The 19,843-nt window shown below is 39.5% G+C and overlaps 1 pseudogene; it reads left to right on the plus strand.

Moving 5' to 3' along the window:
- Window positions 1–15,244: 15,244 nt before the first annotated feature.
- Window positions 15,245–19,843, plus strand: LOC116137766 (annotated as a pseudogene).

Genomic DNA, 19,843 nt, shown 5'->3' on the forward strand with positions numbered 1-19,843 from the left:
ATAAAACCGTCTCCATCATTCACAAACCATCCACCACCCACAAAACCAACCAAAAATATTTAATTAACGCAACAATTATAAAATCAATACACAAAAATTTATTGAAAAAATAAAAGAAAAATGGGGCAAAGGGATTAAAGGGCGACGTCTTGCAATAAGGCCACCATCGCAGCCTTGCCCTTGCTCGAGGCCACTTGGGGGCTTATTTTCAACACAACAGGGGTTTAGTGGTTAGAGTATACCTCAGGAGGTTTAGAAAATTTTCCCTTACACTTTATTCAGCACAAATTAAATTGCTATTTTCTTTCACCGCTTATTGAGTTTAACCAATTTTCCCCTTAAGATAACTTTGAATAACACTTCCCTTTTCATAGATCAAATGATAGAAACTACAAATTGACGATAAGAGATAAATAGTTAATTCAGATAACTAAGAGAAGAGAATTATTATGAACTCAAAAAAGTAAAACATTGTATATTTGGCTAATTCATTGATTTTCATGGCTTTACAAAACCGTCATTAAGTTGAAATATTATACAAATTAGTAATTAATTTTTTTTTTTTAAAAAAAACATTATAGAACTACAATTTGTTTAATAACTTTTCCCAAAATTGCCAACACCTCATATCTCATGTGCCAGAAAATGATACCAATTGGCAACACTCTGCCTCTAAAGAACTAAAAATCATCTTCTCAAGTAAAATGTTGTCACCTCAATGCTTAAAAGAAATGAGCGAGTGATCCACTTCTGGCATATTTTAATTAAATGGCCACTCTCAAGAGTCAAGATCAAAATTCTTTCGGGATTACATGGCATCCTTACTATCTAACTAGTCAGAACTTGAAAGAATTATACCTTTGCACCATGCACTTTTTTGCCTTTTCTGATTTTAGAAAACTTGAACCCAAATTTACGCTTCCTGGATGCTTCAGATTCAACCGTCTCCTTCAGCTTTTCCAGCGCTGAAACATTCAGATCATGAAGAAAGATAAATTGATTTTGACATGGTCCATTAACCAAGCTAAAAGTCTCCATTGACTTGAAAGATGCAAGCAACCCTTCAAGAAGGAGAATCTCACTACCTTTTGCCCTTGATAGGCTAACAAATAAAGATGTAAGTTTAGGAAGGCAACAATAATAATGTGGATTACCCAGTCCAAATTATTTAGACAATAAATAACAATATCAACACAAATATGCAAATGGTCTACAGAATAAGCTTGAAACTGTGAAGTGTTAATTATGCATAGAAATAATAGGCAAGAAATTACCAGATATATAAATTGGCTGAAGTGACTCAATTGAACTGGACGGGAGAGAGTGATCGGTACATGAGTTATTGTCAGCTTTTTGTAACATCTTGTTGAAACGCTTTAGCTGAAACATGTAAAAGAGTTAACCATGAGCAGAATTTGCACATAGCCCCTTTTAAAAGGCAAATGAAAGCAATTTCATACTGAAATAAGTAATTGGACTAGACAACCCTACCAGATAGAATTGCACTCCATCTGACTAAAAATTTTTAAGGGCTCTAAAATTCAACAGCAAACAATCAAAATTGTCAAATCTGTTTTATCATTTTTTATACATTTGATATCACTCCAACAGTTAGCAAAGGTTCAGATCAGGTCAAAGGGTCCTTGAGGTCTGGATTCTATGGAAATAGTTCCAGGTATAGATTAGCCTTGGGTAAAGAACATTTAAGGTAATTCAAAAGATATATTGACATTAAACAACTCATTTAGTGAACCGACTTTGGTTGGAATGAAGAACTGTTTTCTTAGGCTAAGCTTTACAAGAAGTTGATGAGAACCANACTACAATACCCACATCTTGGCAATACTACAATCTGCCACAACTGCTTCAACACTCACCACAAATTTTGTTCAACAACACACCTGTAAAAAACTACAAACTGCATTTTGCAAAATTAGTTACAAGTCAGTGTGCAGCACAGAAATCAGTTAAGAGTCAGTATGTAGCACAGGGGACTGCAATCACATTTAGCTTTCTCAGCTCAGAAAATTGAACAGCAGACAATGCCTTTGTCAATACATCTGCAATCTGCAAGAGTCTCGCATTGGTAGGGAAGGTCTAGGTTAATGGTGTATAACCTTGGGAGTTCTTTAACTTGTTAGACACGTTTTAGGTTGAAAACCCGAAAACATAACCATGAGGATTTTGTATTCGCTTTGATAGGTGGGAACTCGAGTTGTTATAAATGGCATTAGAGTCGACCCACCGTATGATAGGTGGTAAACTCAATACAAGGACGTGTCGCCACAAGCTTTAGAACCTCCAAAAGAACATAATATATGTTTAGTTAGACCAGGTGGATAAATGGTATTAGAGCCGACACATCCACGATCAATGGTGAGCCACACATCTCCATTTTAAATAAATAACAAAAATATATATTTTAAAAAGTATTTTTTTTTTCGTTTTTATATTTTTACTTTGCAAAATATTTTAACTTTCAACTTTTCTTATCTCTCAATAAATTTAATACCAAAACTTGATGGTAGGAAGTGTAAGTGACTAATTATAGGGGACAATTGTCTATTTTTTATATTAAAGGGGTATTAGCAAATAACCCTAACAGCACAATAATTATTACTAATGTTTTTTCTTTCTTTAGAGTTTTTTTTTTTAATAATTTCATGGAAGTTTTTAATAGTTTCAATAATTGTTTGTGTTGATGCGTGATTTTGACACCAACGAAACGCACGTGTGAAATGTTAAGTTGGCCCAAAAGACCCACGTGAATGGAAAGGAAAATGACAGCAAATGCAATGAGAAAGGAGTTTTAAAGTGGTTCGGATGCTAAGGAAGCAAGTCCTACGTCCACTGATGTTTTTATTAATGATAAGGGTCAGGTCGTTTTAGACGACTGACTTTTCACTGAGAATACAAGGTATCAAATGCTGTCTATTCTAGAGAGAGAGAGAGGTTGGTCAAGAGTAAATGTGCGAATCCCCTTAATGAGAGAGGATGTCACAACCCGTACCACACAGCGGGCTTAGGCCAGATCACAAAGCAGGCCCAGGCCAGATCACAAAGCAGGCCCAGGCCAGACCACAAAGCCGGCCCGTGACTCACCAGGATATCCCCAGCCCTGGACACTGGGTTTCTTTCGCCTCCCTCACCATTCGAACCCAAGACCAAGGGGCTATAGTCATTTGGGAAGCATGGTGAGTACCATCAGGCTAGCGGAAGCTATTCTCATACTCCGAGAGGTAAGAGTTTCTCTCTGTTTTTGTTTCATTATTTTCCATGGTTGAATGGCGTCTGTCTTCCGATAGCCTATCGGAGAGGAGGTGCTTAGGTCGGGCTCAAGCCATGAATGGTGGCTTGAATCATGCCGTTAGGGTTTCCTTTGGGGTTTAGGGAGTTTGTTTCCTCCCACATCATCGTACGAAATAGCGTACGGCGGCTAAATCCTTCTGCTTGTCGCTTTTGCAGACCAGCAAAATGGACCCCTCAACAACCAAATTTGAATAGGGAACCGGTTCGTCCCCACAGGGTGCTCCAAGTGTTCCTATCGAGGTCTTCTCGGTACTTACCGAGGATGAGCTCGAGAGGGTAATAAAACAGTGCGGTATCGAGGTGGACGCTTTCCTCGACGTGGCACCCTTATCGCGATACCCGCTAAGTGGTTTGGCCGCGGTCTCCGAGGAGATCATCAAGGGTGGGGGACTAATCCCCTTCCACCCTTCCATCAGGTCTCTTTTGGATCACTTCGGGGTCGCGCCGATGCAGCTGACTCCGAACGCGTACGTCATTGCCGTTATAATATACATCACGTGCCACGAGAACGGGCTGGGCAAGCTAATCGCGACGGAGGTCAGCTGCTCGTATTTTTTTGAAAAAGAGCAAGGACAAGGATTATTATTACTTGTCCAGGTGACCTACTATCGCCGAGGGAATAGATAGTTGCCCGAGCAACACGAGGGCCTATGAAACAAAGTTTTTCTTCTTTGATTATGACGGCCATTGTCGCTTCTAGGAACCGAGTAGGGCTTTTTTTTTTTTTTTTTTTGACAAATTCATTACATTCGAAATGTGCTCTTTCTAACGACTTGATTCCTTTCTGATAGTTAACAAGACGACCGACCTAGGGTTGCTCTTCGATAGAAGTAGGATCATGCATTTCGACTCCCTACCCGAGGACAAGCGCGACGCAAAGAAACTCGTGATGACCGCAAATTTGCGAAAATACTGTTTCTTGAACGCAAACGCATCGTTAGAGCCCCCATTGAGTAAGTCTTACTAACTAGTCCTTTTCTGATCGTGAAATGAGATATCTTCGCTAACGATGCTTTGCATGCAACGACCATGCCTCCAAAGGAGTCAGAGCAGCCACGACGAAGGCCACTCAATTTCCCTCGGTCAAGAAAAGCCAAGGCGACTGATGATGCTCCGACCGTTCCCCTGACTGAAGGCACAACATCGGGCCCACCGTCGCGACCTTCCGAAACTTCCCAGCCACAACCGTCAGAGGATGCACCAATATGAACCAAGAAGGTCTCCCAGCCATCGTCTGCTCGCCCTAGGCTGAAGACAACGGCCTAGTGAAAGAAGAGGAGACAGATTCAGGTCGAAGAGTCAGAGACCGAATCTGAGGGCGATCAACCTAAGAGGTCAGGGCTAGACGTGAGGAGGTTTGGTAAGGAACCGATGGACGACACGACCACTGCTGAAGGCGCAAAGAAGGATATTCTAGTGTTGGACTCGCTAGGGAACCTGTTGGAGTACCTACAGCTAGTGGTCTACGCCTTATTGGAATACGGACTCTTGGAATCATTCGAGCAGTTCACAGATTCCAGCGACGTGGACCTAATGTCCATGTCGGTCCAACACTTAAGCAAGGTGAACGAACTGTCCTTGGCGAGGACTACCCTTAGCTTCTTTTGATTAACTAACTCTATCTTTCTTTGTTCGCAGGCTCTTCTTTCCATGCGAATGTCCTTGGAGAAGGTTCAATTGGGAGCCGCAAAAGGAAATGTTGCTCTAAAGGAAGAAAACGCAACGCTCAAGTGAAGCTTGGAAGCCGCCAAAACAGAGAGAAACCTGTCTTCTGAGTCAGCGAATCGGTACCTGAATGAAAGAGACGCGGCTCTTCGTACGGTGGACTTCCAAAAAGTGCAGCTCAAGAAGCATGGAGAGGAAATAAAGGAGCTATAAAGGACCATAGCCAGACTCTCCAAAGAGGTCGGGGTGAAGGACCAGGAGCTCAAAGCAACCTCTCTACAGGTCTTGCCAACAGAACAAGAGAGGGACCCCTCCGAGAAGCGAAGGCAAGCTTTCGAAGTTGAACTTCAGGCAAGTCAAGGAAAAGTTGCTTCCTTGACATAAGAGATGTAGAATCAGGCAGCGGAGGTCGAGGAGAAGGCTGCCGAATGGGCGATCGAGTCTACTTATGCCTTGCGACTGAAGAATCCGCGGCTTGACATGTCTGACCTCCTGGAAGACTAGCGAGATACACTTATGTCCATGGCGCGGGGGGATGATGAAGCGGGGCCTCCCGAGCAGGAGGGTCAGGACACGCCTCAGATAAACCCTCAGTCGATCAGCCCTAGGACGACGAGGTCGGCTCTATAGGAGCCGGATTAGGGCTTGTAGTCATGCCATTTTGCCTATTGTACTCCACATTAATGAAATACATTTTTGCTTTTACAATTTTTGTTCGCTTTATTATACATGAGTACTTCCTGATTGCTTACATTTACTGGAACAAGTGTGATAACATAACACATTTACACGAACAAGATTACATGTGAAAATTGTTACAAGCGCACAAAATGACACTTTACAAGGAAATTATTTACACAAATCGCAAGTTAATTTACAAGGAAAACTAAGTTCAGAATTACTGATAGTATGGTCGAAGATGCTTAGCATTCCAAGCTCGGGGTACTTTGGAACCGTTCAGCCTTTTCAGATGATAAGTCCCCAGTCTTATCACTTTGTCGATGCGGTATGGACCTTCCCAGTTTGGTCCTAATACTCCCGCACTTGGTTCCCTGGTTCCAAGAAGAACTTCCTTTAACACAAGGTCGTCGACCTGGAAGTCTCTTCACCTGACCTTTGAATCGAAGAACCTCTTCACGCGTTGCTGATAGGCTGCTATCCTTAGCGAAGCCTTGCTGTGATTTTCTTCAACAAGGTCTAGGCTTGCTCTCATAATTGCTTCGTTGTCAGCCTCATTGTACAAGTCCCTCCAAAGTGAACCAGTTCCCACCTCTACAGAGATCATCGCTTCGCATCCGTATGCTAGCGAAAAAGGTGTTTCTGAGGTGGAGGTTCCTGAAGTTGTTCTGTACACCCATAGGACTTCAGGGAGGTCGTCGACCCAATTCCCTTTGGCTGCGCCAAGTTTGGCCTTCAGAGTGTGCTTGATGGTTTTGTTGACAGCTTCAACTTGGCCATTTGCTTGTGGCCTTGCGATTGAGGCAAATTTTTTATGGATGCCCAACTCATTGCAAAACTGCTTGAATTTCTCGTTGTCGAACTATTTCCTATTATCCGGGATGAGGGTATGGTGATGCGTGTTTACTACAACATGCAAAACTAGCAAGTGCACTAGTCGCTCAAGTAATAAAGTGATGGGTAGGATATCGTTCCCACGAGGACTGGTAGCAAAGCACTAAGTTTCCTAATGTTATCAAGTTGAAGCAATCGAATTCTTTGGATTGGTGGGAGCAATTTGTAATGGAAAAGAAAACAAAAATGAAATTAAACAAAGAATTAAATCTTAAATAAGAAAGCAAATGAAACACAGAATATCAATTCAAGTAAAACGGGTAGGGTTTTGACGTCGTTTGGACTTTTATGGGTTAAACCTAAAAGTTACACTATTTTCACATTCATGCGCAATGGTTGTAAATCGGATTCACTAATATGTTCACATACCCTCTCGGGCTATGTGTCCTATTCATCCTTATTAACATTCCGCACCCAACAAATTGAAGGTTAATAATTCTAAATTCATTAAGCACAAGAATCCTAAATTGATTTCATTAATTCTTGAATCTATCTCTAGCATCCAATACTATAATGGTGATTACCCAAGAGGCCTAACATGAATTATTTCTCAATCTCATCATGTTCATCACATACAACATTTAATTTCAGAGTAACACACAACCAAAGCTTATTCACATGGAAATAACACAATCAAATACTTAACCCATTTAAAATCCAAACTACAATCAAAACCCTAACCCATAGAAGATTAGTTCATAGCTAAATTAACACTACAAAAACGAAAAATAGAAATAAACAAGTTAAACATAATGAAACTGAGATGAAAGATAAGAAATCTCCCCAAAAGATGAATCTTCTAGTCAAAATCTGAATCTTCCCTTTAACAATCCGAAAAACTCAAGCTTTTTCTCTAAGAAAAATGTAAAAGACGGCTAAACCTAACAGCTCAAGCTCTCCTTGGCAAAAGGTTAAGTTTTTCTTTTATACTTAGTCCAAAAACACGCACAACACGAAACTGTGCGTTTACAAAACTAAATAAGTTGATTGTCGCCGCGGCGAAGAAGAATTCTTCGCCGTGGCGAAGAATGAAGAAATTCCACATCGTCTCTGTCTTACTTCGCCATGGCGAAGACAATTTCTTCGCCGGGGCGAAGCTCCTTCAAAAGTTCTGCAATTTACAGAACTGCCACTCTGCTTGCTTCTTCGTTCGATTCTTCGATTTTCGGCTCTCTTCCTTGGAAACAAGCTTCATCGTGCGTTGTCCTGCTCCGGAACTCTCCTATCTTCTAAAATCCGCTCAATTCTGAGTCAAAACTATCCAATTTTGTCTTTATTCACTCAAAAAGTCCATTTTAACCTGAAACACGAAAAGTAAAGAATTAAGCACCAATTCAGGTAAAAATGCACTAGAAAGTACCTGAAATCCGACAAAAAGATCAAATAAAAACTGTATAATTTATGGATTATCATATGGGGAATTCTGTAATGACACACAATATTCTTGAAAACGAAGTCTTTAAGCTTTCTGGTCGTGATCGCGGCTAGTAGTTCGGCTTCCACCCATTTGGTGAAGTAATCTACCGTGACCGCGACATATTTGACTCCCCTTTCATCGACTGGCATAGGACTGATGAGATCGATCCCCTACATGAAAAAAGGCCAAGGGCTAGTCATGTTTATCAATTCGTGGGAGGGAGCTCGCGGTATGTTCGCGAACCGCTGGCACTTATCACACCTTTTGACAAAGTTGTAGGCATCATCTTGGATTCGGGGCCAATAGTACCCTTGACGAACAACCTTGTTCGCAAGAGATTGCGCGGCAGTGTGATTACCGTAGATCCCTTCATGTATCTCCTTCATGATGTAATCTGCTTCTTCGCTGGTTACACATCGGAGGAGAGTGGCACTAAACCCTCGCCTGTACAGCTGGTCTCCGATGAGGGTGTAGCGAGCAGATCTTGTTCGTAGAACCCTTGCGTTGACCTTATCGTCAAGCAAGATCCCATCCTTGAGATACCGAGTAATGGCGGTCATCCATGAGTCTGAACCTGTTACATTCACGGCCTGTTTGATTGGGCTGATGTTGGAGATTTCGATGAATCAAACAGGAATGTTCTCCGGTGCATCCGAGTCTAATAATGAGGCTATCCTTGCCAAGGCTTCCGCCACAGAATTGTTTTCTCTGGGAATCTGAGTGATCGTAAAGTGCTTGAACGGCTCAAGTGCGGCCTTAGCTTTCTTCAGATAATTGATCATGTTATCTTCCTTGGCTTGATACTCTCCCAAAATCTGGTTAACGACCAGCATGGAGTCACTATGGACTTTGATCGCGGTTGTACCCATTTCCCTGGCCAACCTGAGTCCAGCGAGCAGAGCTTCATACTCGGCCTTATTATTAGTTGCTTTGAAACCGAACCAGAGCCGACCCTCGTCAAGGTCAGCTCGCCCAGCTTGTTCTCGTGGCACGCGATGTACATTGCAACGGCAATGACGTATGCGTTCAGAATCAGCTGCATCGGCGTGACCCCGAAGTGGTCCAAAAGCGACCTGATGAAAGGGTGGAAAGGGTGGAAATGGATCAGTCCCCTACCCTTGATGATCTCCTCGAAGATCGCGGTCAGACCACTTAGCGGGTATCGTGATGAGTGTGCCACGTCGAGGAAAGCATCCACCTCGATACCGTACTGTTTTATTATCCTCTCGAGCTCATCCCTGGTAAGTACCAAGAAGACCTCGATAGGGATACTTGGAGCACCCTGTGGGGACGAACCGGTTCCCTGTTCGGATCTGGTTGTTGAGGGGTCCATTTTGCTGGTCTACAAAAGCGACAAGCAGAAGGGTCATTTAGCCGCCATACGCTATTTTGTACGATGATGTGGGAGGAAACAAACTCCCTAAATCCCAAAGGAAACCCTAACAGCATGATTCGAGCCGCCATTCATGGCTCCAACCCGACCTAAGCATCTCGTCTCCAATAGGCTACCAGAAGACAGACGCCATTCAACCATGGAAAATAATGAAACAAAAACAGAGAGAAACTATTACCTCTCGGAGTATGAGAATAGCTTCCGCTTCGAATACTGAAAAAATGCTGGTTTGAAAGGCAGAGGTTCCAGGTTTGCGAAAATCTTTTACTCTCTAAGAAAAAGGCTATGTTGACATTGCCTGAGAAAGACTCGAAGTTTTTATAGCGTATGAATCGGTGTTTGGATTCCTTGGAATCAAAATGGCGTTTGGGCGACAAAGGTTTCTCACCGTTGATCACGGCCACATGTCGCGCATCAGCGGGGAAGAGTGAGCGTCACGACTGGATAAAGTCAAACCTTCATCTTTCCCGTTGAAAAGCTCAAACAACGGCCATCTCTCTTTCTCAAAGCATTAATTGCGTCTCAAATCTACATTTAATGCTCTGAAAAGGGGCGTCGTTCCAACATATAACACATTTAATGTCCTAATAAGGGTACTGTGTCAGCGTACAACGCATTTAATGCATCTGGCTAGCACTTATCATGCACAAGGCACATCTGTCAGCGCAGAGGTTGTTTCATTAAATGCACCCATATCAAAAGCACAACAAGTGACGTCTGACGAAATCAGGTCGCTCGTCCTCTGCAAACAATGATCATGCGAGGTCGTGTTCACAAAAAGGTGCCGTCCCGACCTACTTTCAAACAGGTCGGAATCACCAGAATTTCCAGGAATCATCCAATTGCGGCATGACTTGTAGTTTCCAAGGTTCGATTCTCAAACCTTAAAAACTAGGGGACTTCTGTTATGCCTGAGAGAATAGGGCTGATGTGGTGCCCAGTTAAGTGCGAAAGGTTAGCCTCGGGAAGAGTTTACTGACATTCTGGCGCAGCCGCATCGTGTGATCATGGTTACACCCATAGCCTGCTACCGTTAGAATAGTGGGTGCACGTCAGGCCAGCCAGGAGCTGTGATGATCCTGCGTGTCCAATCCTTGTAGCAAATCACGTGAATTACTCTAGAAGATGGATAATGTGACATAAAGAAGGATTTGCATGGATCATCCTACCAACTTACAGATTCAGTGATCATTACCTCAATGCATCCCACTATAAGTTGAGAGCTCCTCTCTTATTAAGGGGATTCGCACATTTACTCTTGACCAACCTCTCTCTCTCTCTAGAATAGACAGTATTTGATACCTTGTATTCTCAGTGTAAAGTCAGTCATCTAAAACGACCTGACCCTTATCATTAATAAAAACATCAGTGGACATAGGACTTGCTTCCTTCGCATCTGAACCACTTTAAAACTCTTTTCTCACTGCATTTGCTGTCATTTTCCTTTCCATTCACGTGTGTCTTTTGACACCAATGAAACGCATGTGTGAAACGTTGAGTTGGCCCAAAAGACACACGTGAATGGAAAGGAAAATGACAGCAAATGCAGTAAGAAAGGAGTTTTAAAGTGGTTCGGATGCTAAGGAAGCAAGTCCTACGTCCACTGATGTTTTTATTAATGATAAGGGTCAGGTCGTTTTAGACGACTGACTTTACACTGAGAATACAAGGTATCAAATGCTGTCTATTCTAGAGAGAGAGAGAGAGAGGTTGGTCAAGAGTAAATGTGCGAATCCCCTTAATGAGAGGGGAGCTCTCAACTTATAGTGGGATGCATTGAGGTAATGATCACTGAATCTGTAAGTTGGTGGGATGATCCGTAAATCCTTCTTTATGTCACATTATCCATCTTCAAGAGTAATTCACGTGATTTGATGCAAGGATTGGACACACGGGATCATCACAACTCCTGGCTGGCCTGACGTGAACCCACTATTCTGACGGAAGCAGGATGTGGGTGTAACCATGATCACACGACGCGGCTGCGCCAGAATGTCAGTAAACTCTTTCTGAGGTCTAACCTTTCGCACTTAACTGGGCGTCACGTCAGCCCTATTCTCCCAGGTATAATAGTTTGGATGTTTTTTTATTAAAGAATACTCAGGGTAGATGAAATTAAACCTTTCTACCACCTAAAAAATTAGAAGTAGATAAATCAAAATTAAAAAACAAAAATGATAATAATAATAATAAAAACCTCAATAAGAAAATGATCTTATCATACATTCCTAACATAACAAAATGGATTGAAATAACCAAGATGTTCAAGTAACGGGCTTGAAATAGTAAACTAACTAAAGTGCTAATTTATTTATTTATTTATTATTATTATTATTTTTAACTGTTGGTGAAAAAAATGAGTAAATGACATGTTTCCACCTAAAGCTAAGCGAAATAGTAAGTTGATACCCCTGATTTCATTTATTGCAGATTCTTACCCTTAAAGTAACATCATTAATTTGGCGGTAAAAGGGTTGACTTTTGTGCAACAACTAGGTGAGGACTTTAATCGAGTAGGTTATGGTAGGGCTGTTCAAATCCGGATATCCGATCCGAATAGGGCTTTTCCTGATCCGATCCGAATTTTCGGATCAGGCTATATATTGATCCGAATCAGATCCGAATATGTGGATATCCGGTTTTACGGATATCCGATTATTCGGATCGGATAATCGGATATCCAAAATTTATCCGAATTTTAAGATTTTCTTATTAAAATCAAATAATTCAATCCTTAAGGCTAATAATGCTCCAAAGCCATATTGTAAGGACATGCAATCCGTCACCAGTTAGAATGTGTCACATTTCATAGGAACAACATCAAAGTGAACAATAATAATAATCTAAGATGCAAGCAGTTTCAATGAACTACAAACATAAGCAGCACTGCAGCACAGAGGAAACCCAAAGAGCAGAAATGCTCCTGTGGCATTTACATCAAATTAGGGAAACACCTTAACTTAAATCAGGCCAAGCCTCTACACTCCATTCGCCATCACAGTAAGTAAACGCTTGGATGAGTACAAGTAGGACCAATCATCATGTTTGGACAATTAGACATATCATGCTAACAGTAAACCAACCATAATATGGCAATTTAAAAAGAAGAAGACAGCAAGCGAAAAACAAAGGGACTTTTTAAGTAAATGCTAGATTGACCATCAAGTCTTGTCCCTTGCCACCCAAACACGTAGCAAGACCAAGGTGCTCCAATTCATCACTGCACAAAAGGAAAAATATTATGTCAAACAGTGAAAAATAACAACAATAATTATTGCTTTGAAACGAGTATAACCCACCTCTGCATCCTCTGCCCCACCAACTTTGGTAGTGTCATTCACCGTCTGGGCATCTTCTGTCACAGTAACAAATAAGAGGAAATTAGACCGAAGATGCTGGAGAGTTGTAATGGAAAAAGAAAATAAGTCTAGAATTTATGCTTCTTTTATCATTCATCCCTAAAATTTAATTCAACCTATTAATATATAAAGACAACATTATGTTAGCAACCTCCAAAATGCCCAACCAATATTAATGAATCCAAAACAACAAGTGTACAGCCAACAAATTCATACTCATAAAGGAAAACACTCTATTTTTCTAATCAAACAAACCAACCCCACCAATTGTTTGGATTTTTCCACTTCAACAATCAACTCATTATACCATACAACATCAAATAAAATGGTGACGAACCAAACATCAATAACATTAACATAGCAACATTCATTATCCAACATATATAATTAAATTGTATTTGGGGAAAAAATCTATTACCCACATTACGTTAGCAACCTCTAAAATGTCCAACCAATGTTAATGGATCCAAAACAGCAAGTATATAACCAACAAAGTCATACTCATAAATTAAAACACTTCTATTTTTCCAATCAAACAAACCAACCCCACCAATTGGTTGGATTTTCCCACTTCAACAATCAACACATTACATAATACAACATCAAATAACCAGAAGGCAATCAACAACATTAACATAACAACATAAATAAAACATCCATGACGCTTCCAACTAAAAGGGATGGTCAAAATTTACTTCAGCCAGCGCCATGCATTGACAATATTCATCACTGTAGTGTTCAGATTACACAATCAAACCCAAATTAACCACAGCAGCCGTTAGAACCACAAATCAAACAAACAAAATCAAACCAGTCACTAAGTTTGAATCAAATCCAGCCACCAACAATCTTTGGAAACACACATAAAACCAAACCCAATCGGCACAATTTAAATCAAACCCAGCCTCCATCAACCTTGTAAATTTGTAATAGGTTCGAAACACAAATCAATACTAATGAACAATAGAAGGTTTGTAACCGGGACAAAGAGAGAAGGCACCATATTACGGTGCCATTAACATCAAACTCAAATCAACATCAAAACAAAAACACCCATCAAATTGTACCATTAACAAACCATCACCAACAATAATAAAGAAATAAGCACCACGAAATCGCACCAGGCTATTACAGTGTGGCGGCAGTCGCACTAGGCTGTGACAACAATCGATTTGGGGCTTCAATCGTCAGAGAGACTGAGATATGAGAGTGTTCGAGCGAGAGAGTGAGACACCGAGAGAGTTGAGAGTGTTCGAGCGAGAGAGAGTGAGACACCGAGAGAGTGGTTGACTGACTGTGTGTCTGTCTGTGCGTGTTCGAGCGAGAGAGTCAGAGAGTTGAGCGAGAGAGATAGAGTGAGATTGAGATGAGATCTAGTCTGACAGAGTGAAAGGTTATGCGTGTTTGAGCGAGAGAGACTGAGACGACAGACGAGATCTGGTCTGAGAAAGTGAAAGGTTGTGCGTGTTTGAGCGAGAGAGACAGTGAGAGACTGAGACGACAGACGAGATCTAGTCTAAGAGAGTGAGACTGTGACTCTGTGAAAGGCTGTGCGACTGTGCGTGAGTCGTGACTGCGTGTTCGTGCTCGAGCTAGAGAGACAGAGAGTTGACTTAACTGTGTTAGATTTACTGAGTTAGACTGTTAGTGTTAGGGTTAATTTAATTTTTAAAACTCAAAACGACGTAGTTTTGTAAAATCCGGATCGGATACGGATATCCGATTTTTTAATAATCCCGATCCGAATATTCAGATTTTGCTAAATTTCGATCTGTATCCGATCTGAACTTTCGGATATCCGATTTTTCTAGAGCAGAGCGGAGCGGATTAGGATCGAATATCTGATATCTGATTTTTTTGCACAGCCCTAGGTTATGGGCACTACTTTGGGCTTTGATTTCTGACGATTGGGGAGTCACCAACGGCCAAAAAACACATCACAACAATCAACTGATGGCGAAGAAGCTGGTGGTGAAGTCTGGAGAGGTCGGTTGTACCCAAATCAATCAAAAAAAGCTTGAGAAGTAACACAATCTCATTAGGTGGCAAGAATGGAGGTGGTTGGAAATGGTGAATGAGGTCGGAAAGTGAAGGTATGAGTTTTATAGAGAATGTTGTAGGGAGTCTAATGGTGGTCATGGAAGTGACTTTAGACTTACAAATCTGTCGAAAAAAAGTCAAAAACTGTCAACTTTGATGCTATTAAAGTGAGCTACTTTTTGTTGACGTGAACTGGCCTCTTACTAAAAAAACTCTGGTGCACCTTAGCGTGCTAATGTACGCCTCTTACCGTGTATATAACCATTTTAGTAAATGGTGTTACTTTAAGTTTATAAATCTAGAATAAATAAAATCATGTATCAACTAACTATTTGGCTAAACCTTGGGTGTGTTGTTTACTCGTTAAATATATATATATATAAGTTATTTATTTAATAATGCTTGAAACGATGGCTGCCCCATTTACTCTTCGGGTCGAACCGGCCATCTCGCCGAGCCCATAACTCTCTGTACTTCTCTTTCGCGTCAATGGCGAAAGTACATTTCGCAACTTCACGAAGAGCTTCTTCTCTTCTCAATTCTCAAACCCTTCTCAGCGGGCCCTTTCTCCCTCAGGTACACCTTCTCTCCCTCCCTCTAAAATTTTGTTGAAATTTAATGCATTTTCATATTACTCTTTTTACGATATCTTTTAGTTTCTGAAGCTCACAGTTGACTGTGTTTCACTGTCCATTTACCACTCCACTGCGTTCATTTTGTGGGTTCAAATTTTTAGAGTTTGTTATTTATCACATATTATTTTTTTTTAGTTAACTTGTTTCGTCTACCAGGTAATTTTGCGAGCTAAAGATCCAATTTTGAGTTCAGACACTGTGTGGGATTTGAGAAATTTGAGTCATGGAATTGTGAGTGAGTCTTGTGATTTTGGAGGGAAAACTTAAGTTTGAAACTCATGAAGTTGGCTCCCAAGAGGAGAAGTGGGTGCCTGAAAAGTGGTTGAAGGTGAAGAGAGAAAAGCGGAAGCCAGAGCAGGGATTATGAAGGACCGGCATCGGCTTACTGTTAAAGGGAAGAAGAAGAAGCAGAGGTTTGCAAATGCTGAGGAGAGACTCAAGTACAAGCTTGAGAAGGTCAGTGTGGTTGTTTCTGTTACTGCATTTGGTCTGAAGTAATGCTTGGTATTGCCAGTAATTCTTTGTTTGATAATAACTCGACTTAATAAGGGCTGCTCATTGAAAGTTTTTGAGATGGATAAAACATGAAACGTTTCATAATACACAGATGACTTCGAATGGGGAATGCCAAACTTGCAAATATTGAATGGAAAACTTGTAACAACGTGAATTTTGTTAAAGAATGTAGAATTTTTAATATGGGAATGTAAGACCTCTAAAATACTGTTACGAATACGGTGTTTGGTATACATACCTCCTATATTGTGGAATGACCCTTATTGGAAATAGAGGTGTGATACGACAAATTTGATGGTGGATAGCTATGATTGTGGATTTATTAAGAATTATCCAGAGTATGAATTATTAGAACTCTTTGATTCCTTCTTTGGAAAACCCGCTTCTTTAATGGAAATTCAGGTGTTAATTGGTGTTGAATATAATGACTATGACAAAATCAATTTTCTCGGAAACTTCTCAAATTCTCCTGAGTGACATGCTTTTTTATACTTGTTATAGGCTTTTGATTAGTGGACTGTAACTTGTTTTCAATTTCTTGGTGGTTGATGACAAGCGGAAGCCTTATTCTTGTCCTATTTGATTGTTTATCTTTATTCTTTTTCTTATTGTAGGCCAAAGTTAAGCAAGCTTTGCTGATTGAAAGACTTAAGCAGTATGAAGCTCCAAAAGTTCAGGGTTCTATGGATAAACCACATGATTTGACCTGTGAGGAATGCTTCTATTTCACGAAGATGGCACAAAAAGATCTAACTATGTGTCAATTAGCTGAAGAGCACTGGAAGAAACATGAAACTGTTGAGGTCATTTGCAAATTGCAAGCCTTGTAAAGCTGGAAAAGTGCATGAGTATGCCCAGAAAGTAGCCAGATTGAATTGTGGGATCCTAATTCAAGTAATTGGAGATGATGCCATAATATCTTAATGAGGGAAGAACTATGTGCAGCCAGAAATTATGTCACCAATAGACACATTGTTCTGAAAATAGGTACGTTTTCCAACTTCAATGCTTTTGCATTCCTCTATTTTTAAGTTAGTTTTAGGTTAATTCAACATAAATTTTTAATATAAACTTGTAATATTATTTCATAATCATTCATTTATTGCAATCCAATGGTAGAATTTGTTGCATTTGATCAATGAAAAAAAAAATTTGTGTTACAAACTTGAGTAAAAAAGTTTATATATGTGTATATGCACTTATGCAGACTCCTGAAAAATAACACAATATCCGGACCTCATAGACTACCATGGGTTTATCCAACGGTTCATAGCAATACCCAAGTGATATTTACGGATTTTCCTTCCATCCTTCATGACAAATCACAAGGCAATTACAAGGCTTACATTTTACTAGAATGTTAGTCTTTATGGTGTCATCTTAGCACTTAATTTCCCCGAGTGTTCTTTAGGGATGGCAATACCCCGACTCTGGGTTGAGATTGCCCAGGGTGGAATGTTAAACAGTAAGCCTAAGCCTAGATAGGAAAAATTTCTATTGAAAAAAGAATTATCTTATATAAATCATATAGTTATTTTCAGATTAATTATAAAGTTATTTCAATTTCTATCTTTAACCTTTTTCCAATTTTCAATTAAACAAGTTCACTTAAAACATTCTTCTAATTCCAATAAAAATTTATTTATTTATGTTATTAGGAAAAAAAATTTAAAAAAAAAAAAACAAAAAGAAAAGAAAAACATGAACCTTGCTTGAAAATTGAAGTGGGCTGCTGCATTGGAGACTTGTTTGAGGATGAAAAATTGAGATACTAATTATTGACCATGGATTTATCACAATCTAATTGACTTGAAAGAGAATTTGAAGGTAGTTATTTTTATGTCATTTCAACAACTTCTAAACCATTGGGTTGCAATGGAGTGATAGTTGTACATTAGATTCTTGAACTTAAATCAAATATTTAAGTTGATAAAGTCTAACCCATCTTTCAAAATGGTAGAAAGGACAGCAGATGGCTCCATGACTTCGAAATTTTTGTTAGAGCTAGTCCATAGTTTATCTGCGAGATATTAAGGAAAAAATATCTTTTGCTGGAAGGTTGGCTGGTTCATAAGGAGAATATGTCAATCTTTTCTTATTTCTTGTATTATTCTCATTATGCACATAAGGAGGAACTGTATGAGATGGAAGTCTCATGTATGTTTCTAGAATGGAGCATTCCTTGCATTAAATGATGCCATAATGGATGTCAATTCAATCCAAAGGAAATTATGCAAAAGCTTTACAAATATATTATGAAGCTATGTGACTAGAAAAGGGGAATTGGACTTCCAGCTTGATTAATTTGGATTAAGAATGATGCATTTGCCGTGTGAGAAACATGCAAAGTATTCTGATATTTTTTTACGTGTTTTTACCACATTGTTAGTGTCATGCTTGCTTCCTTGTTCTTCAACAATCAGCCTAGATTTTCAGGCTAATGGAATTTACGCTTCCAATAATAAGGTACATTTTCTTCTTGGACAGTATCATAGTGAAAACTTTATCTTGCGAGGCAAGGCAGAAACAGGCGATTAAAACTTGAGAAAATATGTTAATATCTGAAAGCAAATCAATGAAAAACAAATAATAAAAATAGTATAATTCAATCTTAAGGCTGTCTTTGTGTGTTAGAACTCAATCATGTACCAAACTGGAGTTCAACACCCCTTTTAGTTTTCGAAAATCGACTGTCATTGATTTTGTGTTAAATTCCTCAACGAGTTCCCTTTCAATGTAAATAATCAACAAATTCACTAGAAAGCCTTCCATTTTGTTGCAAAATCTTTTTAGCGTAATTCATGTAGCCATAAAATGACCATACAATAGTTGTAGAAAGAATCAGGACTATTGCTAATATTTTAGAAGTTGAATTACACAAGATCATGGTGTTGAACTTGAATACTTATCATCTCATTGTTTATGAAGTCTTTCGGATAAAGTCTGTTTACTAATTGGTAAAATATTGAGTATCCTCTGGTGGTAATTGTGGGACTCCATATTTTCCGGTTTGAATGTTGAAAAATCTTCATTATCTTTCATTATACTTTCTGGCCTTTCGATGTCCATAAACTGTTCTGAGTACTTTAACTTTTGCCTGTAAGATAATAGGATCATCATTTACATTTTTTTCGATTGATTGGTTCCTTTTATGGTCTTCGAAATCTCTCTGTAGTTCTTATATTCTCCATGTTTGGATCTTCTTCATTCTTTAATTTTGACTTTCACATTTATTAAGAGGAAGACATGATTTGTTTTCTTTAGTGATCAATGGGAATCACATAAAATTAACTATGCTTTATAACAAGTTTGTTTTATCTTTGCAGGCATGAGCTTATCATTGGATTCTATGGGGCACTTTATCGCCACAACCGTGTACAAGACTTTCATCTTTTACAACTTCTTAAAAATACAAGTAAAGAAGAACTTGTCTTCTTTCTTTTTTAATTTCCTTGTATATGTACAGGTGTTGCCGAGATGGAAAGTGATGCCGAATAATCGGAATCCCATTTCGTTCTTGGACGGTCCAATTCAGTCTCCCAAGAATCATGAAAACTCAAAATGGTGGAAAGGAAAAGTAAGGATTCCACCCCATATATAATGGCTTTTATCCAGGTGTTTCGGAGATGGGAAGTGATGAAGAACCATAAGAGATGGAGATGATTTTGAAGATGAATACTTATCCACAAGAGAACCAGATTCTGAAGATGAAGATGACACCTTTTCTGATTGTGACTTTGAAGAAAGCCAAGTATGCTCCTCAAGAATGTTTGGAACTATATACGATTCTAAGAATTAAATTTTTTTATAACTAATAATAGATTTGAAAATTTACTATAAATATTTATCAGGATCTTCATAAATATCTCTTAGGTTGTGTTGGTTTTTCTGGAGAAGAGTTAATTACTAGACCTCTCCCAAGGTTTAAACTTTTCAC

This window comes from Pistacia vera, unplaced genomic scaffold, assembly GCF_008641045.1.
Source record: "Pistacia vera cultivar Batoury unplaced genomic scaffold, PisVer_v2 Contig333, whole genome shotgun sequence".
In the NCBI taxonomy this organism is placed as follows: Eukaryota; Viridiplantae; Streptophyta; class Magnoliopsida; order Sapindales; family Anacardiaceae; genus Pistacia; species Pistacia vera.